Below are 24,206 nucleotides of genomic sequence, written 5' to 3'. Positions count from 1 at the left end.
CCCTCTATTAATGCTGTGTTCAGCACGGGGCTATATTGTTTCCCAAGGTCTTTCACGAAGGCTCCACTTTTTTCTGGGGGAATAATCTCAGAAGTGCCAGAATTAACAAAATTATTCTTTCATCACTAGACATCCAGGATGGTGGTGGGTTTAATGTTGTTGGAAATAGTGCGGTAATGGATAAGCATGTATCATTCCTTGTTAAAATTTTCTGTTGTGACAGTTTAAATGAGAAATGACCCAATAGGCTCCAGCAATTAAATACTTGGTGTCAACAGTTTACTCTCTATTGTTGTGATAAAGACCATAATCAAAAGAAACTTTAAAATAAAAGGGATTATTTGGTTTATATGTCCTGATTAACAGGCAATTGTTGGGGAAGCCAAGGCAAAAACCTAAGACGGACAGGAATCTGGAGGCAAGAACTAAAGCAGTGATCAATGAGGAGAGACCACCACCACCACTAACCATAACAAAATGACAGGAATTAAAGATAATTGTTTATTGATATCTCTCAATATCGCTGGCCTCAATTCCATAATAAAAAGACACAGGCTAAGAGAATCAATGAAAAGCAGGACCCCGTCTTCTGCTGCATACAAGAAACACACAAGATTGATGTTATGTCAGAGTCAAGGTAATTTCCCAAGCAAATGGAGCTAAGAAGCAAGCTAGTGTAGCAATTCTACTATCCAATAAAGTAGATTTCAAACCAAAATTGATGGGATCAAAAAGAGATGGGAAGGGATGCTTCACACTCATCAAAGAAAATTGCCTTTTAAACTGTAAAACCTTTTGCAGATGGCAGTTATGATTGCTCAGAAATTTGCTCAAATGTATTTGTTCCTTAGCGGTGTTCAGTGCAAGATTTGGGAGTCAGTAGAGTCTGCACTCACCGAGTGCATGTCTCAAGCAGGTTGCTGACTTTCTGTGACTTGTTGTAGCAGAAGGGCAGCAAACCAGACTTTAAGAAGTCCCAGAAGTAGGGTTGGCAGCAGGTTATAAGCAACTGTAGCTCTACCCACACTATCTACAGTTGTCGAGCTGTGGTTACCCTGTGTTGCACTGTAGTCAACACCCTTTCTTATGAATCACAGGGCTCTGACTAGATCACTCAGCAGGGATAGGAAAGATGATAACAGCTCTCAGCCAGAGTGGTAGTGCCAAGCATAGCCAGTGGGTGAGAAAAGCTTCTGCCAGTTCATTCTCTTCTCCCTTGAAGGCTCATGTCAATATCAACATCAAGTCCTTAGGCCCTGTGTTCCTTAGGTGAGAAACTGAAATACAGATTTATGGCAGTAGCTAAGATGAGTACAGAGTGTCCCATAGAAAGGCTGGTGTTTGAGGGGGTCCCTACGTGTGTCAGACAGGGATGAGAGCCACATGAACTGATAAGAAGGAAACCCCAGACTGACTTTGTCAAGCTGGATCAAACTTGGAGGAGTCTAATAACAGGTGGATGCATTCCCAATGTATTTAAGAATATTTGGAAATTATTTGGAGGGATAATTTGAAAAAAATATTTTCTGGTGTGATATGATCCCCGTTGCACAGAAAGTGTAATTACTTTGAACTCAACTCAGCAGAATGCCATTTTACCCAAGAAGATGGGTTCTAGGGATACGCTACTTGTGTTAACTTAAGGGCCTAAGGGTCTGGCCTGGTGTCAGTCATACAGATAGCATAGAGGTCACTTAGACTATTGGTGTCTTAGTGATGGTTTGACTGCTGTGAATAGACACCAGGACCAAGGCAAGTATTATAGAGGATTTAATTGGGGCTGGCTTACAGGTTCAGAGGTTCAGTCCAGTGTCATCAAGGTGGGAACATGGCAGCATCCAGGCAGGCATGGTACAGGAGGAGCTGAGAGTTCTTCTTCAGTCTTCATCTGAAGGCTGCTAGCAGAAGACTGAATTTCAGGCAGCTAGGGTGAGGGTCTTAAGCCCACACCCACAGTGACACACCTACTCCAACAAGGCCAAACCTGGTCCAAGCATATACGAACCATCACAATTAGCCATCTCTCATCTAGTTGTGGGAGCCTGGGGGAATCCTGGCTCTAAGTGTCATTAGATTACCACCCACCCCAAGGCTGGTTGTAGGAGCTTGCAATGGCTGGTCCCAACAGATAACACAGATTACAAGGCTGTTGATTTTCCAAATCTCAGCTTTCTGGATGAAAGAATGGGTTTTGGAAAGACAACCTCATGTGCTTAACGTTTCTATGTTTTTCTGGATATATGTGGGCACAGGACCTACCTCCACACTATGTTCCCAACAGGTCTTCTGTAAGAGGAGTTCCAGGGGTGACCCCTAAGATATCACTGGCTTCTTGTTGATAGGACTTCAAGAAGAAAGTCAGGGACTGAAGGAAGGCCTCTAGGATTGTCTCCACTCTAAACCCAAATTTAGACTGAATCCAAAAGTAACAACAGGAAAGCAAAGATAAAGTTCCTCTGGAGGGTTAACACAGGAGGTGACAGTGTCACAGCAGGGGCTCTGGATCTCACATCTTTACTAGTGTCTTAGAATTTCCAATAAAACAATTTAAAAGCAGAGTTATTATGGGGCGAGTAATTCTTTCAGTCCATGGTCCTTTTGATCCATTATTTCTGAGCCAGTAGGTGTCAGACTATTAGGGCAGGGAGATTGTGGGAGACCAAAGTAAACCTGTCTCGTGGTAGGTTCCGAGGAAGAGAGAGGGACAGGGTGTATTAGTTACTGTTCTGCTGCTGTGGCAGAACACCATGACCGAGGCAACTTATAGAAGGAAGGGTTTATTTGGGCTTACGGTTTTCGAGGAGTAAGAGTCATCTATCAGGGCAGGAAGGCATGGCCGCAAGCCATGGGCATGGAGGAAGGAGTGGAAAGGTGAGGGCTCACATCTTCAAATGTAAGCAAAAGCAAATCAGACTGGAGGGGGGGGATGCTATATATTCTCAAAGCCTCCTCCTTCCACACCAATGACCTATGTCCTCCAGTGAGGCCACACTAACTAAACCTCCCCAAGAGTGTCACTAACTGGGACCAACTGCTCTGTGCCTGAGCCTATGAGGGCCACTCCTCACTCAAACCACCACATTCCACCATCTGACCCCTATAGGGTTATGGTCACATCACAACATAAATGAGCTGGAAAGTCTCTGGTCTTTCAAAGTCTCTTGATATTGTTGCGAGGTCCCAAGGCCCAATTCTCTTTTGAGACTTAAAATAATCTTTTAGATGTAATCCTCTGTTAAACCAAGAAGTAAATTATATACATCAAACACCAAATGGCACAGAGTATAAATTCTCATCCCAAAGGGAGGAATGGGGCCAGAATGAGGAGATCCCAGGCCAAATAAGATCCAAACCAAGCAAGGTTAACAACGCAATTCCTGTAGCTCCAAGTCCAGTGTCAATGGTTCGGATGGACCTGCCCCTTCAGCTTTGCCTATTGCAGACATGCCTTTTGGGGCCGGCTCTCCATTTCTTGTGTGTGCCTCCTTGTTAGATGACTTATGGCTCCGGCATGTCCAAATATTGGGACTTCACTGCAACTCAGGCTTTACCGTCATAGCTTCCTGATATAGTCTCCCCTAGCCTCTTGTCTTCTTAGGGTCTGCGTTCAGGGACTCCGTCGTCACACGTGAAGCCTAGCTTCAGTGGCTCCCTAAAACCTCAAACAAAGTGCTCACAATCCTTCCCCTCTGACATCCTTCATGCCTCTAGCAGTGGTTCTCCACCTTCCTGATATTGAGGGCCTTTAATGCAGTTCTTTATGTTGTGATGATCCTACGACCAAAACATTATCCCATTGCTTCTTCGCAACTGTAATTTTACTTCTGTTATGAATCATAATGCAAACATCTAATATGCAGGGCATCTGATATGTGACTCCCAAGCGGTTTGCTACCCACAGGTTGAGAACCACTGCTCTAAAGCCAGCACCATGTAGATATCACTGCCAAAGGCGACTGCCAGCTTGGGTTGAAGCCTCTGTGAACCACAGCAACAGCAGTTCTGTGTTTGTTACTTTCTAGGAGGAAAACTCTTGAGGCCATTTCCTTTCACTAATCGGAAGTTTAGCTGGATGTGGCGTACCTTCCCCATATACCAGTGCAGAGCAGGCCTCTTTGATGGTGATGTGTTATTCCAGAATCCCACTCTCCTCTGCCCAGAGGGAGTGCATTCAACAGCAAAGCGGTACAGCAATGGTCCCATCACACAGAAGCCATATGAAGAGACACTGTGAAGAACTGCAGCAAGAGGAGGTGCTGCTCCAGAGGCCGCAGCCTGTGCACTGTGACAGGGACCACCCTTCAGCAGCGTCTGTGTTTTACATGACCTGAGGACCTGAGAACCAAAGACAGAGAGAGGAGGGCTCACACCTCTCATCATTAGCCTTCCCTATACTCATGTCCAGAATGTTTCCCTTTCTACTTACACAGCCATAGTTGTAGTGGGTTTGGAGGTCCACAAGTGGACTTAACATAGTCCACTTAATATAATCTGGCCATTTTGTTAATTTAAAAATCAAACCCCTCCCCTGTTCTATTTTTACTTCTCATGCTACTAAACTAGAGGCAGATAAAGGACTGACTACAGATCCGAGCAATGGATGCCAGTGCTGAGGAAATCAGTTCTTCCAGACAAAGCACTTAGAGTGGATAGCGATTCTGTAGTTAGAATTTGTATTTGTCGGTATTGAGAAGGTCAGTTCTACTACACAACACAGGCAAGTTGTAAATCACGAATGATTCACTGCAATGATCAATACAGATTCAATCTACCACTGCAGGAAATGTGAACCACCCTGTCAGGGAGGGAAGGCAGTCATGTGAGGCACTAGCATGTCAGGGGAATGTGGAATGGACTACGACAGAAAGAATAGTCATCTAAAATTAGGTTTAGAGAACTGAGAGGTGCAGAGACAGGGGGAGCCGAGAGTGCAGAGACAGGCGGAGCCGAGAGGTGCAGAGACAGGGGGAGCTGAGAGGTGCAGAGACAGGTGGAGCCGAGAGGTGCAGCCGTTATTTTGGAAGTCTTCCCATTCCTTTCTCTGATCATTTCCCCTAATATTTTAGTAAATTATAATCCACTGCCTTTGTCACTATGACCGAGGTAACCCACAAAAATAAAGCATTTAATTGGGGGCTTGCTTACATTTCTTCATCACGGCAGTGAATGTAGTGTCGGGGAGGCAGGCGTGGTGCTGAAGAAGGACCTGAGTGTTTGCATTCTGATCTGTGGGCTGCAGGCTGAGACAGGGGTGGGGTGGGGGGGACTGGGCCTGACTTGGGCTTTTGAAATGTCAAAGCCCACACCTCTAGAGACACGTTTCCTCTAACAAGGCCACACCTACTCCAATAAGGCCACGCCTCCTAGTCCTTCCAATCTTCAAACAGTTCCACTCCCTCGTGACTAAGTATTTTAATATATGAGTCTACGGAGACTCATATTCTCATTCAAAGCACCACACACACAATGCAAAATTCACTGTCTTATAATCTTTACAATTCAGTGAGTTTTTTTAACCCTTAAACATCATGCAATCACCTCTACTATCAATTTCAAAATATTTCTTTTAATACTCGTTTCTGGTTATTCTCCCACCCACTTGAAATCACTATTTTCTCTCTCTTGACACTTCATATAGATAAAATCCTGTGACCAGTGGCTTTTGTGTCTTACGCGGAATAATGTTTTCAAGGTTCATCTATGACACAAGCAGGTATGTATATTCCATTCCTTTTTTTTCATGGCTATCTAATATTCTATTTTTGAATACAGCATGCTTTTGTTGGTTAATTGCTTAAGTTTTCCCACTGGGCTTGTTTCTCCTTCTAGCTGCTATGAATAATGAATAATGCTACTATGAACCTGTTTTTGAGTGAATGCTTGTTTCTTTCTTTTAAAGAAAAAAACAGACCTGTCTGTCCTGAAATAGAGTTGCCGGTTTATGTAGTAGTCTGTGTTTAGTATCTTCAGGGTGCTCCAAGCTTCTTCCTGACCAGAGGATCGACTTTACATGTCTAGCACACCTAGGATGGCGCCAACGTCTTCGTGTCCTCTTCTGTACTGGTTACTGTGCCTTAGAACTATCCTAGCAGGTAATAAGCATCAGGTCTGTGTTGTCTGCTTCTTACTTATCTGATGGTGACAGAGCATCTTCTTGTGTGCTTTCGGCTACTTGCCTAGCTTCTTTGAAGATGTGTCTGCTCAAACCCTTCTCCTGCATTGTGGTTTGTCTTTTTATCGTTGCACTGTGAGAAATCTTTACACATTCTGACATTGCATCCACATTAGAGATATGATTGTCCTGTATTGCCTCCTTTGCATGGATAGAATGGTCATTTTCTTAATGGTCCTTTAGCCACACTGATGTTTTACTTTTAGAGGGTCCAAGCAATTTATGCGTGTCCCCTGGTCATTGTGGCTTTTTTTTCTTATAGCTAAGAAACCTTTGCCGAATCACAGCACACGAGGAAGTCCTACGACTACACTCCCTCTGAGGATTTCATAGCCTTCGCCCTTCTTCAGCTTTTGATCCGTTTTGAGTTAATTTTTCCACGTGGTATGAGTTAGGTATATTCATCCCCCCCTTTCATAAAACCATATGCTGAAAGAATAATTCTTTTCTTGTGATCTTGGCACCTTTGTCAAAAATCAAACAAACATACATGAGGTTCACTTCTTTTTTTTTTTTTTTTTTTTTTTGGTTCTTTTTTTCGGAGCTGGGGACCGAACCCAGGGCCTTGCGCTTCCTAGGTAAGCGCTCTACCACTGAGCTAAATCCCCAGCCCCGAGGTTCACTTCTAGCCTCTCAGTTCTGTTGTTTTATATCCGCATCCTAGGCTGGGACCACAAGCTTCTCCATCACTATTGTTTTTCAGTGCCTTTAAAACCAGAAAATCGGAGTACTCAATTTTCGTTCTTCTTCTCAGGACTTTTGATTTTCAAAGTGATGCTATCTGGAGTCTTCTGTATTTCCATATGAATTTAAGACTCTGAAAGTCCATTTGAAAAAGAAGCGGTTGGGATTTGATAAGTATTCATCACATTCTCAGGTCTCCATTTTATGTTAAATGAACAGTGATGTAATGAATGCTTTGGAATGAGATCGAATGTCTTACAGTGTGAAAGTAATCACTGAGACTACATGTTCTCTGCGTTGGGTACATAGGTCCTGTCTTAGCTAGGGTTCTATTGCTGTGAAGTGATCACAGCAAGTCTTAGAAAAGAAAACATTTAATTTCAGCTGGCTTATATTTTCAGAGGTTCAGTCCATTATCATCAGAGCAGGAGCATGGCAGCTGCCAGGCAGACATCGTGTTGGAGGAGCCAATAATTCTACATCTTGATCCTCAGGCAGTAGAAGGAGACTGTGTTCCATTCTGGATAGAGAAAATAGGAGACCTCAAAGCCTTCCCCGACAATGACACACTTCCTCCAACAAGGCTACACCCACTCCAACTAGGCCACACCCACTCCAACTAGGCCACACCCACTCCAACTAGGCCACACCCACTCCAACTAGGCCACACCCACTCCAACAAGATCACACTTCCAAATGGTGCCACTCCCCATGGGCCAAGCATTCAAACACATAAATCTATGGGAGCCATTCCTGTTTAAACCACCACAGTTTCTTATTCTAACTAAGGGCAAAAGTGATGTTAGCATAGAAAGAAGGTGTCTGCTTTTCACTTCAGACTCATTCTGCACATTTTTTTATCCTGTCCTGGGCTGTGAGAGACCAACTTGGTGGATCCCAGCACCAAAGTTCCCTCACTGTCTGGCTTCTGACTACATTGAGCCAGTATGAGGTATCACTGGGAGACCAGAGAGAGACAAAGAAGAGGCAGCCCTGTGTTTTATTGTAAGATACTCTGCTGCTGTTGGGTCATCATGATCTGTACAAGCAGACATCTGGCTTCTGGTAAGGAGTCCATCTAACTTACGTGTTTAGCTATGAGGGTGTGGGAGGCTCCCCTAGTTGCTAGCCCTGGACTTCACTACTATCTTTTACCAGTTTCTCCAAATCCTGTCTAAATCTTTATAAATGATCCTGTTTCTGGTGTGCTTTCTGCTCCTGTCCTCCTGGACAGCACAAAAATGGACAGATACATTGAAGCCAGAAACCAATGCAGAGCTGTGTAATGGCGAAATGTGCAATGTTTCATTATTTGCAAAAAAAAATGTATCTTATTTTCTCAAAATTTATATGGGTATTTGGTTTTGAGGTCAGTGGTAATGTACAAAGTGAATGTCCAGAGTAGTGACTTGGGCTACTCTAGAGATGGATCAGCAGCTACACAGCTCTGTGAGCCTGAGTTCTGATCTCCTGGTCCCTTATAAAGTCTGACAAAGCAGTGAGTGCCTATATCCCCAGCGCTCTTATGACCAGATCAGAGATGAAGACAGGAGAAACCCTAAAGTTCACAGGTCAGCTACGCTGTGTACACAGCAGTGGACAAAGAATTCCTCCCAAAGGAAGTAGAATACAATTGTCATGGCAGACAGGTATCCAAACCTCTGTCTCCCCCCCTCCCTTCCCCTCCCCCTTCTCACACAGACACAGATACACACACACACACACACACACACACACACACACACACACACACACACCTAGGTATATCCTACCTACTTGCACCCAGTCTAAAGGATCCAGGGGAATATGGTTTTAATTCCTAGCATCCAGTTCTGCAACTGAGCATTCTAAAAGAGTTAAGATGAGAACACAGGGTAATGAGAGCCATTAGCAGTTTTTTTCATGCACTTGCATTTTAAAACCACTGGGAAGAACATGGAGATGTTGACAGCGGACGTTCTCCAGGGAAGAAGAAGGCAAAGCGGGCGAGAACAAGAACAGAGGAAAACAGTAATAATAGGAAGATTTTGTTGATATATCTATTTCACTGTGAACTATGTATTCATATTACCTACTTATAACTAGAAAGAGTCTTCCCCCAAATAAGTAAGTGAAAGAAAGAAAATGTTCATTAGTCTTGAGTTTGGTCAGCCAGTGGACTAGCTCTAACAATTAGAATGGCCTAGGACCTAGGCAAATGTCATTCTAAGGAGGGGTTAGTTCCTTGTTCTATAACAAGTATGTGAAACTTCAGGGTAAATTAACACCAATAAGCCATGGTTACTGCTTCCACTTACACGAGTTACCCAGAACTCTGAGATTCACAATGACAGAGAGTAAGATATGGCTGCTATAGGCTGTAGAGGGAAAAGGAGACTCCTTCTGCTAAGCTGTACACAGCTTTGAGATGAGAAGTTACTGTGTAATATTGTGCATTATACAGTAATCTATACATACTCCAAGATACTAAGGTATGAAACAGTTGAGATAACTTCATATTATTTTCAAACATAGTTATAAAACAAATTCAGCTGTAGCATCTAAGGGAACCTAATTGGCACCATTAATATCTTGCATGTATAATAATTGCATTGTCTATATCTTGTATAATATTGAGTATATACTTGGGTCCTATCTGCACTCCAAGGTCAGAGTCTTGTTCAGGAGGGAAGGACGGTTACTAGGGTATCATTTCAGTATTCTGCCTCCCACACAATAAGACCAGAACAAGCACTCTTTCAGGGCCATTTTTCCCCTCAACTTTCAAGTCCCTGCTTAACCTCAGGTGGTCTGGACTCTACTGTGTTTATGAGATAGGATTTCCTTCCCTTATGAGACTCAGCAATGCCTGATCACAGCGCCTATTAGTGGACACACATTTTTCCAGAACGGAATGACATTTCATTTGTGAGGTTTTAAAATTCATTAAACTATTGATAGCAACTCTGGGATAAACACCAAAGCCTGTTTCGGAGAACACTATCGTTAGATCAAATTTTTTTTCCAGTCAAAGATTAAACAGTACCCCTGAGAAAGCCTGAACATGAATGATGTCATGCCTAAGGAGCTAGTGTAGAAGGGTTATGTGCGAGTGTGCCAGGACTCTGAATGGAATTTGAGGGAGCAGATAGGCACAACTGAAGTCATTAACACAGTTGGCAAGGGCAAGCTAGTCATAATGCAGTAAACTTAATTAAGCTAAGAGAGAAATGGGCGATAACTTAAAAGTTAAAGCTTAATCTACAGCATATTGCATTCCACATAAAGCAGAGAGACAACCCTGTCACATACATACATGTGTTGCAGACCTGGGTATCAGAAGTATAAAAGACCCTGTTATACTCTCTTCCCCTTATGTAGGCAGAGCATGGGCTTCTGAGTGAGGGGTGCAAGCTTCTCGCACGTTCAGCATCTTTCCTAGTGCCCTCATTTTCAGATGTTGGATGACTGAAACATCTCTTCTGGGATACATTAGTGTGGCTCGTTTAAGAATTTGGATCATTAACCTGTTAGATGATACCAGATTTCACTCAGCTTAATGTTCCCAAAATAGCACAAGGAGTCTGCGGAGCCATTTTCCGCAGAAGATAGAAGTCTGAAGAGACTGTCTTGGCTGTTTGCCTGCCTAGCTGTGGACATGAGGGGTGGTCCTGAACTACAGAAGAGAGGTAATGTGTACTTCCTAGAAAAGATGTTTTAGGCTTTTCAGGAACATTCTGCGATTTCTTGCTGATAGCATAACCCAGTTTCAAAGCCCGAACACCTTCAATGCTTTCAGGCCATCGGTCTGCACGCTGGTGGTTAATTGTAGCCTATTTCATTTCAAATCCATCCTCACATACTGAACAACAGAAGTACACTAATGGAGTGTCCTAATTGGTAACAATTGTGGGAAGTCTAGCTTCTTCTGATGGAGCAGTCTGCCTGCAGAATCAGGAACGAGACTGTGGCCTGTGGAAAATTGGATGATTCAGGATAAGCTGGATACCCTGACAACTCAGGATCAGTTCATAGGAAGCTCATTTTGTGACTTAATCTGAAGACTCTGGGCAACATTCAGACTCCAGGTGTGTCAGGAGCCACCATAGGACAAGCTAAAAACTAGCAGGTGATCTTCCTGAGATATGTCTGCACTGGATTAATAAATAATCCACAACAGATTTGCCCCCACAGGCAAGGCCCAGGAGAAAACAACTTTAGGAAAGATTACTGCTATTAATATGCTTTTCCTGTTATTAGTAAATATTTATAACAATCGCTATGTATTAGCCCACCCTTTTGAGTAGATTTCTGCAGGACAATAAAGATATATTGTCTTGTAGTGATGCTATATAGTCAAATGGATGACTTCTTGATTCTTAATGATGATCCTATAAGAATTCTAAAATTATATCAGTATGTATTAAGTTCTTTTACAGTGGAACTGCTATTAGATCCTTTCTGATAGTCAAAAACTGCAATGAGAACTCTACCAAGTATCCAAGTGTCACCAGTTAATTGCTTCTACTACTGAGGGCACATTCAAAAAGGTTGTTAAACCACCAACAAAAGGTCATAAAAAGGGATTTGCTATTTATTATATGTGCTAGGGCAGAAGATAAAAATATTGACTGGGCTTATTTATACAAAACTTCACTAATAACTTAGTTATGTTTCTTAACTCTCCATGAACCCATGGAGCTGTGACAGGTGATGAATGTCTAGCCAGATAATTACTCCTAATGGATATGGATGTAAACATTCACTGTGGTAAACTTCTTATTCAATTTATGGTTTGAATTAATGTGTAAACTTGTGATGAACTTTTTTTTACCATGTGAATATGTATTCTGAAAGATGTATAAGTGCCGAGGACAAAGAGACGAGACAGAACTGAGCTCAAGGAGAAGGTTTTAGACAGCATATGTATTAGACAGAACTGAACTCGAGAAGAACTTAGAATAAAGGCATAGCATTGGAGAAAAGGCATTGAAAGTAAGAACATTATTGTGACTTCAGAGCAGGAGGAGAAAACAAGATTAGAAGGAGAATGCAGAGTGGAATAACTTAGAAACTATAAGGTAACAAAATACTAAGAGAGCAATGTGCAGAATACAGAGGGAAAGGGGAAAAAAGAAGAAGCTGCAGAGAGCAGAAGGAGCAGGCAGGTTTTTCCTTACCATGGGATAGAACAGGTCTTTTCTTAATAACGAGGCAGTCTTAGTCTTATCAAAGGAACAAGCTTTCTTCTTCCAAACTTGAGTTTAATTCATTTAGCATTAAAAGGGTAGAAGCTTTTTCTTTCTCTATGTAATAAAGATTGGAGCCCATTTTTCATCCAGAATGAGTTGAGTTCTTTCTGCACCAGTGCTTGGTCTTTTGCTCCAAATGCATATGTCAGTATAGATGTGTGTGTGTGTGTGTGTGTGTGTGTGTGTGTGTGTGTGTAAGTATGTAATTATGAGAATGTATACAAGCTTAACCCAACTGGTTTGAAGGAAATGTATAAAAGGAAATGTATAAATGTGCATGTGTGAATCTTTATATGAATTTATGTGAGTTTATGCATATTTGCTTACATAAAAAATTTTTCTTCTGCAAATGTTACTCTCTTCTCCTGGCTCAATAGATGTTTATTGCTCCAAACTTCCCCCTAGCTTAACAAGCAAGAGGCATTTGGACAAAAGGGACAAGGCTATAGCAATTAACGCAATTGAGCCTTTACTTAATCTCCTGCTGATTTAGGATAAAGTGCAGAGTCTAAGCCAGAGACTGCAGTTTCTGGACTCAGAGAAATACAGAAGGCAGGTCAGTTACACTAACAAAGTAACTTAGATTTAGATAAGTAAACATATTATTATACAGCCATCCTAAGTATATAGTAAGTCTTATCCTCTGCTGCCTCAAGGAGAACCAAGAACAAAAAAGATTACCACTTTGGTGCTGGTCTCTGGCAAGTGGCCTGGAGACGCATGTTGCACAGGTTTATAAACACAAGTCCATAGTCCACTCTCCTTTCCCAGAGACCTTGTTAACTCCTAAAAACTACAACTCCCAGAATTCCAGGATGTTACCTGGTCCTTGGGAAGGTGAGGCTTACAGGTTAATTTGGGGGCATTACAATTTGGAGGACATCATGCAGAAGATTATGTGAAGCTGAGTTCCATAAACCAACCAGGGTAAAACAAAACAAAAACAAGCATTGACCTAAAATGAAAACATGTCTAACAAATCAAAATATAGTATGTAAGCAATGGAAATTTGTTTTCCGTGGAAAAGAAGATTATTAAAGTGTCTGAAGAGAATGAGGAATATTTTCTTTTCATAGAAATATTTAGAATCCTACAAGAATGTACTGAGAATTAAACAGGGGACAATAACTTGTCCCAGCCTCTTATCATTCACCTGCCCTTTGTGATGTACCACCTTCAAAATAGCTTAGAACTTAAGATTTTCCTGGAGGCTTAGTAGCAGGCATTAAGCAACAGTTGACGATGAACTGCTCTAAAGCAACCTACCAAATTGCATTTGCTGCCACATCCAAATAGAACAAAGGCACATTATGTGGTAGGAGCAAGAGTAGAGGAAAGCATGCAATCATGAGAAGTGACTCTTGTACACTAAACATTTACTGCAGGTAGATATAATGAGGAAAAGTGGCCTTCATAATGACCCAGAGTACTGGTGGCTTCGTGGAGCTCCAGTAGCCTGGCCTCAGTTAGAAGCGTCTATAAGGAGTAGAGGCACACATCCTTAGCACAGCACTTGTGCAACAGGTGTGACTCAGTTGCAAACACTCTTGTGCATTGTCCAGTGTCGAACACTGGACTCAGAGCTCCATGCTCACCCCGAGTTGGCGTTCACTTAGCTACATGATCGCTGAATCTAGTTGCTGACACCATTTTGTGGTTTTCTCTGCCTCGGACACTTACTGTTAAATCTCTTTGGCTTCACACTTGTCTTCTCCCTTCTCTTAGCAGTAAAAAGTACGGACAAACCTTCTTCCCTTCCACATTAATCCTCTTCCTCCACAGCATCTCACACTTCTAGTTTCCAAGGATCTCTTCCTGTCCTCTGTGATTAAATCACCTCCTTCAGCTGTCTGCTATCCAGTGATCTTTCCCACCACATCTGCATGGAAATGCCCTATAAAAGCACAAGCCATGGTGAGATGCTGGTGCTGTGAGAGGGCCTCACTGAGTAGTTTTAAGATGAGTAAGTATATTGTATCCACCTATGATACACATCAAGCCCTAGACCAGTGGTTTTCAACCTGTGGATCGTGATCCTTTGGAGTAGAATATCAGACATCCTGAATATCAGGTATTTACATTACATTCATAACAGTGGCAACATTACAGTTATGAAGCAGCAATGAAATACTTTTATGGTTGAGGGTCACCACAACATAAAGAACTGTATTAAAGGGTCACAGCCTTAGGAAGGTTGAGAACCACTGTCCTAGACCAACTGATGATCAAAGAGATCCATAATCCTCAACCCCAAATTCACACATACCAAGTTAGGCAGAATTGGAACAAGCTGAGGCTCTCCCAGAAAGCAGAGATATCATCATGGCTGAGCTAGAGAACCAACATTAACACAAGAAGTCACTTTTCTTACTGACATCTGGCATACATGGTGACTGTCCTCTGGGCTGTGTTCTTCCTACTGTGTTATGTTGGGGTCCATGCAGGAGGAACAGAAAACAGCTTCAGAACTCATGGAGGGTTTTCCACTGTTTAGCACAATTGTAACGGGTGTGCCTAGGAGAGGTAGAGCCCGGGGACTATGTGTCCTGAGGACTTCATGCGGTTACGGAGTTTCACTCTGCTCATTGTCAAGATCATCTCATTCCTCATAATCTATGGGCTGTATGAGAGCCCTAAGGGGGTTTCCAGCCCCTCACTGGGCAGTGTCATTCTCACTTACAGTCACAGTGATTGATCTTCTCCAAGTGTTACTGCAGGAGTAGATTACTCACTCAGCTACCACCTTCAGAAAGAATTCAGAGATGCATATTGTTAGTTAAGTTAGGCTAAGATGTTTTTGTCATTGGCTTTGATGTAAAAAAATTTGGGAAAATTTATGAGTTCAGAAAGGGTTACTCTTGATAATTGTATGAGGGATTTTTTTTTTCTTGTTTAGGTCAAGGAACAAGAACAATGACATCCTGACTAAGACTAGCTGACCTGCCTTTCTTGCTAGAGCTGGGCTCTTGATCAAGACAATGATTAATTTTTTTATACCCATTTTTGCCCTTGGCTTCCTGGTATGATTTAATTAAAAAAATTGTAAATGAGTAGATGTGCACTCTTAGGATTTAAAGTAGAAATGACTGGGTTTTTTAAATATAAAAATTTAAATTTGTGATTCTTTAATTTTTTATGATTACTTTTTAAGATAAATAATAAAAATGATTAATCCTTTCTTTGTAATTGCACATTGCAGCCTGCCAATTAAAGAACTGGCCAAGAAAAACACCTTGTTTGCTAAGACTTCGTTAACTTATGACGCGTTACTTAAACAGAATGTACTTGGGTTCTTGGGAATACTTTCTTTGTTCACCTGTAACACACAAAATGTTTAATTGTGTGAGGGTTTGGGAGAAAATACTGTTTTTTTACTTGTACTTAGTGTAACCATTCACTTAAAGAAAAATAGAATGCAATTTCATTGTAGTTCTTATACTGTTTGAGAGATTCTGCTGGGGGATGTAAGCTATGGGAGAAAAAAAAAACAAAGTTGTTGGAGCCTTGCTTCATCCACCGTGTGTGTGTGTGTGTGTGTGTTGGGGGGGGTTGCTGGCCCCAGAGAATTAAGTTTTTCTCTCTCAGAGGAAAACTCTGCTGAGTGATTAATCACAGGCTGCCTCTATACATCCCCCTCAGTACCCAACCTGTCAAAGCTGGCCTTTGGCAGTATAAACATTTCTTTTCTTAAAGATAAAAAAGATTTATTTTTGTGTGTCTCTGTGTGTCTCTGTCTGTGTCCATGGGATTCAGGAGAGGGTGCTGGATCCCCTAGAACTGAAGTTAGAGGGAGTTTTGAGCCGCCTAATATGGGTTCTGGGAATTGAACCCAGATTCTCTGGAAGAGCAGCAATCTGCTCTTAACCATAGAGCCACCCCTCTAGGCTCTTTCTCTTTTTCTTTTAAAGTTTTTTTTTAATATTTATTTATTTGTGTGTATATGCCAGGGGTGGTCACAAGTCTATGCCACAGTGTACTTGCAAAGGTCAGAGGACATCTTGTAGGAGTCTTTTTTTTTTTTTTTTTTTTTTTTTTTTTTTGCCATGAATTGAACTCGGTTTTCAGGCTCAGTGACAGCACCTTAACCCAGTGCGCCATCTCACTGGCCAACATCGATGTTTCTTAATTCTGAATAGTGTATCAGAGTGCAAAAGAACATGTGAGCCTTGTTTCTTCAGACGTAAGTTTTCAAAAGGAATTACTTGTATTTTAAGAGTTTAATCCTAGGTCAGAGACAAAGGATATATGTTTTTATTTATAGAGACTCTTACTTTGGGTTCTTTATAAGTATGAACCCTTGGTCAGAGGAATTTTAATCAATTTCTCCTTTTAAGTCACATCTTACAATACAGTTGCTCAGAAGTGGGGTCTTGAATTTAAAAGTACGCGCATGTCTTAAAGATGCTGTGAATTCAGTGCCAGACCATGGCAACAATATGAATTTCTCAATAAGGTGAGACCTGTTTGGTTCCTCAGTCATGTTTATACAACACTCCTCCATATTAAGTATGTGGTAATATCATGCCTAACAGTGTTCATATTTTATTTAAAATATTTTATTGCTGCCAGGGGCTATCTTGTTCCCCAAGGAAGACAACAAAGTAGGAGGGGGCATATAAAATTGGTGGTGATTGGGACCAAAAGCTGTTTACTTTTGGCAATTTAGCTCCTTCTTGCTATTCAGGGCCAAAAGCTGTTGGCTTCTGTCAATGCTGCTAACAGAAGCAGGGGAAAAGAAACTTAGTTACTTGGGTTCTTTTCTCTTTGAATCAGACCTCTTGGCCAGGCCAGGCAAGAGGCTTGGAGTTCTTTAATTCTTTATGAACCAGAGAGAAAGGAAAGGAAAGGAAAGGAAAGGAAAGGAAAGGAAAGGAAAGGAAAGGAAAGGAAAGGAAAGGAAAGGAAAGGAAAGGAAAGGAAAGAAGTCAGGCACACATAGATAATGGCTAGATTGCCATTTTATTGTTCTTTTTTTATCTCTAAAAAGTTACTTCGTACAACTATCAAGTAGAACCATTACAGCGGGAAAATTGATCACATGGTTTTCTAAGCACTCTTATATTTTATAAGTTCATAGTAAGTTTAAGGCAATAGTTCATATCATAGATTGGTAAAGTTTAAGGAGTTACAGCAGAATTGTTTACATGTATTTCCATTAAAACTAGTAAGTGACTAAACATTCATTAGGTATTTTATGACTCCATAAGTTCTTTATTAAGTTTAAAGCAATGTTTTTATGTTGCGATTTAGCATCGTTTTGTAAAGAGGCAAATCACCTGCTTGGTGTCTTATTATTTTGAAGTCTTGTATAAATAAATTAGTCAGTATTTTATCTTATGTCCTTATACTTCCAATAAATTGTCCATTCAGTTTATGATCATTAGTTGCCAGCTAGTGGCCTCATTCCTAACGTAGAAGGAATATTTTCTTAGATTGTAAATTTGTTCCAAGCCTATTTTCTTTTCTCAGTGTAATTAGCCCACGACATACGAAAGTTTACAGGGCTCCATTTGCAGCTTTTGTTCTATAAGCGGCTTGAGATTACTCGTATCAATCTCAGAGTTCTACGAGACCATTATTATGAATTTTGAAACCATCAATTTGTCTACACTGCATTACTACATGAAAGTACATCTTCATATTGATTCTGCAGGAGAGCTGCCCAAGAGTGTGAGCTGGTGCCCTGGAATCATTAGGCTCTGTCATAGTGACAGGAAGGCCACATCAGTTAAGAAGCAGTCCTGGGATGAAGTCTCTGAGGACCCTATATCTCAAGTACACCCATCTCAGCCATGCAAAATGGTTGGCCATCTCCAGAAAACTCACCTGCTTTCCATAGCCTTTTCTAGATAGCTTCTGACATATTGCTAACAATGTTAGTGATCACCTGAGATCTCAACAAATGATGTAAGTCTTTGCTGGGGAAGGGTTTTGCCCATGTGCCCGTGGTTAGTGACTGAGCACTGTGGTAGTTGTAGGTTTCAAGGGCTGTGGCAAGTTCATTGTAACACCTAGGTATGTGACACCAACTGGTCCTTTCTTCACAAAAGACTCCATGTCTTTATGCTTGGCCACATTTAAAGTATTATTTAACAGTATGCTGCCCCCCATCATTGCTTTGTCCACCAAAATTAAGTAGTATTTTATGAAATGTGAAAACTATGAAATGTGATGCTGTTTCGACACTGCTTCGAGCATGCATCACTGTGATGAACAGATTTCCTAGCTGGGATTTGCTCTTCCAGAAGCAGCTCTGCAAGAGGCAATGCCATCCTTCTTAAGCTTTTAGTGTGAGGTGACCTCTGCTCAGGTGCGTCACCACACTCCATGTCTAGTTTCCGCTCTCATTCCATTTCTGCTGTTTCTTCCTCCACTGAAGCCTTCAACTGCTCAGAGGTTGAAATCGTCTTCTTCCAAATGGTCTTTGGTGTTGTAATTAATGATAACTCCTGTCCTAACTCATATTCTCCAGAACTGGCAACCCTTTCTCAGAAGTGTTTCAGTTTATTTCCTCCAGTTGTTGATTTGGTGGATCAACGTCTATGGCGGGAGTAGCCTTAAGGCAGGTGGTCAATCATAATATTATTATTGAATGGGTACTTGTTAGCAGGCTTAAAAACAGCCCTGACCTTGTGGTATAGCTCATGCCAGATCACGGTCGAGCATATGTACTACTGTTGAATAGTAATTACCTTTTGTTTTGTTTTGTTTTTAAGAATATGACTTAGCAGTAGGCTTAAAATACCCTGTGAGTCATGTTGTGAATACATCCATTGCCACCCAAACTTCGTTGTTCTGCTTACAGGATGTAGACAGAGTAGATTTAGAGTCATTCACATAGACCTAGGATTTTCTGAATGAGCTTTGGCATCAACTTAAAGTCACCAACAACATTAGCCACCGACAAGAAAGCCCAATCTATCCTTTAGCCCTTTGAAGTTCGGCATTTGACTTCTCAGCAGTTTGGAAAAGCCCAGAAGGCATCCTCTTCCACAGACACTGGTCTATTTCCACTCGAAAAGACCTGTTGATTTAGTGCCATCACCTTAGGCAGCACACTGCAGCTTACATCTTAATGGGGAATGTTTGACCTTGTACCTCAGGTTACAGAGACAGCTTCATTCTTCAACATTATGACACCACAAGAAGACCCACAGAGTCAACTAACCTGGGCCCGTGGGGGCTCACAGAGCCTGAACCAACAACCTCTCTTCAGTAGTATCCTTCCCTTCCTTAGTTTCATAGAAATGACAAGAGTTAAGGCCTTATACGAGTCTGGGCATTGGCTTTCAGGACTCTTGTGGCTGACTTGAATACTAGAACTTTCTACATATTATATAGAACCTATATGGTTTATTTAATGTGTGCATCTACTGCAGGAGAAATTTTAACTTCTTTCAATGGCATTCCTTGTTGGGCATCCTTGGCTCACTGGTGTGCGCATCTAGCTTTTGATGTGCTTACTTCATTGACTCTGATTTCTGGGTTTTGTTGTTGTTGATGTTGTTGTTGTTATTGATATTGTTTTGTTTGTTTGTACAGTAAGAGACAAGCAATTCTGTCTTTTACTCGAACGCTCACAGGCCACTGTAGGTGATTGATTGATCTGTGCCCTATTTTGCTGCCTATCGCTGTGATAAATATTATGACCAAAAGCAACTTGGGAAGAAAAGGGTTTATTTGGCTTCACTTCCACATCACAGTCCAACATCCAGGGAAACCAAGACAGTGACTTAAGCCAGATACCTGGGGTCAGAAACTGAAGCAGACCATAGAGGAATGCTGTTTCCTGGCTTGTTCCAGGCTCACGTTCAATGTGCTTTCTTACATAACCCAGGACCATCTGTCCAGGGGTGCTACTACCCACCGAGGGCTAGACCCTCCTCCATCCATCAGCCGTCAAGAAAAGGCACCACAGACACGCCCACAGGCCAGTCTGATAGAAGTAACCACTCATTTGAGGTTCTCTCATCCCCAATGCCTTTTGTTTCTGTCAAGTTGACAAAAACCAACCAGCACAGCTTAATCTTAGTGTTTTTGCTGCTTCAAGAAATAGGCCTGCTTCAGAAAATAGACAAAAGGAGTGACTTGTGGGTGGGCATGCCAGAAACACAGTTGTCAACTAAGTTGGCATCAAATATGGACAAAGTACGTAGTGCCCCGATCACACTGTAACAGATACAGTAACGATGGACGTGTGAGCTACTGTGGGAACTGACACAAAGCCACGCGGAGCACAGACGTGCAGTGTTCATTTGTCTCCTACTGGGCTGGGTTTCTTTTCATTTATAAGCAAATGAACAACCTTATGTCTGTATCATTTTGGAACTGTATCAGTGTAACATACGGAATCAATTTCTAGATGTAGAATTTGTTAATGAAAGTGTATGGGCAGTTAGACTTTGGTAATAACTCTTCACCAAATGTATGTCTATTACATTCCCTTAGCAGTACGGAACTGCCTGATCAATTCAGACTCATCGGTCTTTTGACTTCACTATTCTGATAAGTTGGAAATAGGCCCAATATCATTTCAATTTACATTCCTTTTAGTGAGATTGAGATGTCTTAGTACTTAAGAGTCAGTTCTATATCCTTAATGAGGACTGCCAGCATTTGGAATTTTGGAATTCTTTGTTTATTTGTTTGTTCAGGATACAGTTTCTCTGTGTAGCCCTAGCTGTCCTGGAACTCACTCTGAGGATCAGGCTATAAACCAGGCTGGCCTTAAACTTGAACTTGAAATTTGCCTTCCTCTGCCTCCAAAGTGCTGAGATAAAAGCTATCTGCCACCAAAATGGCTAGATTTGTCATTCTTGAGAGCAGATTTTATAGTTTTTACCAGTACTTTATAGGTATCTTTTTTTCTTTTGCTAATTTCTTTATTAATAATTATCTTGTTTTGTCTTTTTTTATTTTATTACTCTTTAATTTGTTTTTTACAGTCCAGTTGTTATTTCCTCCCTCCCCCCCCCCGAATGAGGCCCCTAACATATTATACAGCACAGGACTGCCTGGTCTCAGTGAGAGAAGATCCACCTAACCTTCGAGAGACTTGGGGCCCCAGGCAGTGGGGAGGCCTGGTGGGGTGGGAGTGGGGGTTATTAGGGACATCCTCTTGGAGATGGGGGAGGAGTTATAGGATGAGGAACAGTCAGAGGTATCTTTTTAATATGAGAAAAAAATGACTTTTTTTTGTTTCCAATCTAATTCGCAAGTAAACTTCTCCCTGTTTGCTTGAAACAAACTAGAGACATCAGGGAAGGGGGAGCCTCAGTTGGAGAATTGTCTCCATCCAACTGGGCTGTGTCTATACTGCATTTGTTGGTTGTTGGTTGACAGCAGAGGGCCAGTGGCACTCCTGGGCAGACAGTCCCAGGTTATATCTGTTAGTGGTGGTGTTTGCCTTGCAGAAATGCTCATCTTTCCCATCTTCAAACTTACTGACCGCTTTTGTCTGTGGGTCCTGACTTTTGTACTACAGTTGGAGAGGTAGTTCTCTACTGAGAGCTTGTAACACACACTGCATTTATTAAGTAATCCTCTCACGATGTCTTAGAGAGCATTTAATAGTTTGCTTTCTGTTCCTATAACAAAAATCTGGGTACTCTATGAAGAAAAGAAGTTTATTTAGTTCGAGTTTTTAGAGACAGAAAGTCCAGAATCAGGTAAGTATATGTTTGGCTTTAGTGAGGCTGCTGGACTGGCCCACAATATAGCATCAGTATCATTGTGCAAGTCATGAGGGAGAGAAAGGCAACATGGTGAGGCAGTAAGGCAGGGTAAGGAAGGACTGGCCTGGGTATTTTTATGACAGCTCGCATTCAGGAGAACTCATTATATGGGACCACCATTAACCTCCTCTGAGGTTAACGCCTGCAGTAATACACCCTACATGTTAAAGACCCTGCCACCTGTCACACTGCCACACTGAGGGGCCACACTTGGACACTTTTAATTCTCATATCCAAGCCACATCCAAACCACAGAAACAGGTTTATAATTTCACTCTTTACATTGATGCTTTTTAAAATCAACTTGAAGTTTTGTTGCTATACAGTAGGGGATGTTTATAGAGCTTGAATTTCATATTTTAGATGGCTGGCTGATTTTCAGAATAATTATAAATCTTTTAGTCCATCTTTGCCTTTACTAAATCAAAGAGAAGACTTTGTACTATGAAAGTTCTAGAACACTGAAAAGATTCATTTAGGGGGCTGGAGAGGTGGCTCAGTGGTTACGAGCATAGGCTGCTTTCCCAGAGGTCCTGAATTCAATTCCCAGCAGCCATGTGGTGGCTCATGACCATCCAGAATGGGATCTGATGCCCTCTTCTGGTGTGTCCTAAGAGAGCAACGGTGTATTCACATAAAATAAATAAATAAATAAATCTTAAAAAAATCAATCAGGAGGGAGGGAGAAAAGAAGAGAGACAGAGAGGGCGATGGGAGATTCAGGAGTAAAATTCCTGGGGTTGTGTGAGAGCACAAGTTCAGGAATATTTAGTAACAAGTATTAAAAGCTATGGGTATGTCACGTACCAGCGTTCTAATGCCAGGCAGGAATTAAATAATTTCCTCCCATGAAATGGGTACTTCCTGCTTAAGACAGCCCTTGTATCAGAAATACTTAAAGGTCAGGTTGTACTTCAACTTACTGGTTCTGACCAGTTGAAACAAAAACTGACGGATAGTGCCTGGTGTGGAAATTGGACACACACTGAATTACATGAAGATTCTTTCCTGTCTAGTGGGACTTATCTGAGGACCTACTTTTCTTCCCCCTAAACCTTTATCCTTCATTAACATGTGCACAAAGACCTACCTGGCACCTCTTAACTATGCATAGAACTTTAGTAACCTTCCCTCCCTGGGATCTCCTGCCCTCAGCCTCCTTTATTGAAAGGAACTCAACGACTCAAGTTCCAAATTTACCTTCATTGTAGTCTTGAAAATGAGACCCACATATGCCTTGTTCAAAGTCCACACTCTTAATTATAGTTTGTCATATTGGTAGGAAGTACTCTGCCTGCTGTGACCTAAATGTGGGTTCAAATCCACACACAGAGAACAGGTCTCCAGTGCAACAGAGCTTGAAGGTAGTGCCTTTGGGGAGTTCATGAGGGTAAGGGGCTCAAGTTCATGAAGGGATTGTGAAATGGTCTGACTGAGAAAGTGTGGTCCTCTTGCTCCTCCATCTTCTGCTGAGTGAGGTCCCATGCTCTCCTCAGAAGGATGCAGTCCAGAGCACCATCTTGGAAAGACAGCAGTCCTCACTAGTTTCCTGAGTCTTGATCTTTCAGGACCTCGAGGCGTACCCATCTGTTCCCTCTGCCGCTCCATTTGCAGTGCTCTGATACAGATCAAGCAGGCTGGAGAGATGGCTCCGCAGTTAAGAGCACTGGCTGCTGCTCTACCAGAGGTCCTAAGTTTAATTCCCGGCAACCACATGGCAGCTCGAAACCATCTGTAATGGGAAACCATGCCTCTTCTGGTGTGTCTGAAGACAGTGACAGTGTACTCACATACATTAAACAAACAAACAAATAAATGAAATACACAATGCAGACCTAGGCCAAGGGAGAGCCGTGGCAGCGGCAACCTAAGGGTAATGGTTATTGAACACGGAGCATGAACGCAAACCAGAAGTGAGTCAGAGTGAGAGGCATGTGATTCTGTTTGCCTTCACTAATCTTCAGTTGCTGAAGGCTAAACAGGTCATTGTCCTCTTTTATCCCCAAAGGACCTAGTGCCCCAGCTGCCAGATGAAAATGGTATTTACTCCGAGCCAAGAGCACCCGTTAACCTGCCCTCAGGTGGCTCTGGTCAGACCATTCATCGGCCCACAAAGCTTGGCTCGGATTCGAGTAGCTGGTCCTAGAGAACAAATGTGCTGATGGCTCAGACCTGCAAGAGTGGCCAGAGAAAACAGCCTTATGAATTATGAAAAAAAATATCGGTGAACTAGATTGAAGATGCTAATCAATAGACTGCTTTGTGATGGGGCCATGAACCCTATTCTAGGACATACTCAATATGAGCTTATTTCACAGTAGGCACTGCGTAATCAGACTGAGCTCTGTCCTGAGCCCGTCCCCTGAAGGTAGGAACATGATTGTA

General features: G+C 41.9%; 2 long non-coding RNA genes across 2 annotated transcripts in view; one reads left to right on the top strand and one right to left on the bottom strand.

Moving 5' to 3' along the window:
- Positions 1-1,754: 1,754 nt before the first annotated feature.
- The window catches only part of LOC134480076 (uncharacterized), a 31,081-nt gene continuing 8,629 nt past the window's right edge, over positions 1,755-24,206 (bottom strand). The window contains exons 2-3 of the long non-coding RNA XR_015627910.1: positions 5,912-7,376; positions 1,755-4,335 (exon numbers count right to left, since the gene is read on the bottom strand). This is a non-coding gene — a long non-coding RNA (uncharacterized LOC134480076). The remainder of the gene's footprint in view (positions 4,336-5,911; positions 7,377-24,206) is intronic.
- The window catches only part of LOC148004257 (uncharacterized), a 62,242-nt gene continuing 48,443 nt past the window's right edge, over positions 10,408-24,206 (top strand). The window contains exon 1 of the long non-coding RNA XR_015627912.1: positions 10,408-10,524. This is a non-coding gene — a long non-coding RNA (uncharacterized LOC148004257). The remainder of the gene's footprint in view (positions 10,525-24,206) is intronic.

The sequence above is a fragment of the Rattus norvegicus genome, chromosome 8 (assembly GCF_021556685.1).
Source record: "Rattus norvegicus strain SHRSP/BbbUtx chromosome 8, alternate assembly SHRSP_T2T, whole genome shotgun sequence".
NCBI lineage: Eukaryota > Metazoa > Chordata > Mammalia > Rodentia > Muridae > Rattus > Rattus norvegicus.
The sequence above is the reverse complement of the archived record's forward strand: the minus strand, read 5'-3'. Positions and strand labels throughout refer to the sequence as shown.